The following is a 718-nucleotide window of genomic DNA, read 5'->3' on the forward strand; positions in this document are numbered from 1 at the left end:
CAGACACTATTACTGATGCTATGTTGTGCTAGCATACAGGAGCCTAGCATTGCTGTCCTTTGAGAAACTCTACCAGGAACTGACTAAGTCAGATGCAGATATTTGCAGCCTAGCATGGGACAGAAGTCTGGGCCCCTCTGAAAGAGTTAGGGGATTGATTGAAGGAACTGAAGGGGATGTAAATCCTATAGGAGGACCAACAGTGTCAACTAACCTGGAACCGTCTGAGCTTGCAGAAACTAAGCCACAAAACTAAAGAGCATATAGGAGCAGGTTAGAGACTGCTGGCACATACCTATCAGAGAACTCCCTTTCTGTCCTCAGAGAGAGAGGATATACCAAATCCTTTATAGAATTGATGCTTCAAGGAAGAGGGATGGGGGGGCACCCTCTCAGAGGTGAAGTTGAGGGGGTATGGGGGAAAGTGCTCTGAGAGGAGGGACTGGGAGGGGAAAACATTTGGGATATAAATGAATAAAATAAATTTCTTAAAAAATTTAAAATAGCTTCAGCTTATTTTTACTAAGGTACAATAACTAAATTACACTGTCAACTAAACATTAGGGAAAATGCTACCCTACCTTTGCATTTTGGTGGTTCTGTCCAAATTCCATTTTGACACATCACATCTCTTTCCCCAAAGAGTTCAAAAGGTTTATTACACTCATAATGTACGCTGTCACCAGGAGGATATTTATCCTTGGGCCTTGATACTATA

General features: G+C 42.1%; 2 protein-coding genes across 3 annotated transcripts in view; both read right to left on the minus strand.

Moving 5' to 3' along the window:
* Positions 1 to 718, minus strand: part of Cfh (complement factor H) — an 883,581-nt gene that overhangs the window by 51,387 nt on the left and 831,476 nt on the right.
* The window catches only part of LOC116100443 (complement factor H-related protein 2-like), a 696,423-nt gene that overhangs the window by 16,589 nt on the left and 679,116 nt on the right, over positions 1 to 718 (minus strand). Inside the window, exon 1 of one of the 2 annotated variants that reach the window (XR_004122577.1) lies at positions 582 to 718. The exons of the other annotated variant lie outside the window; for it this stretch is intronic. The gene's annotated coding sequence lies outside the window, so the exon portion shown is untranslated. The remainder of the gene's footprint in view (positions 1 to 581) is intronic. 2 annotated transcript variants of the gene reach the window in all.

Source organism: Mastomys coucha, unplaced genomic scaffold (assembly GCF_008632895.1).
Source record: "Mastomys coucha isolate ucsf_1 unplaced genomic scaffold, UCSF_Mcou_1 pScaffold1, whole genome shotgun sequence".
Lineage (NCBI taxonomy): Eukaryota > Metazoa > Chordata > Mammalia > Rodentia > Muridae > Mastomys > Mastomys coucha.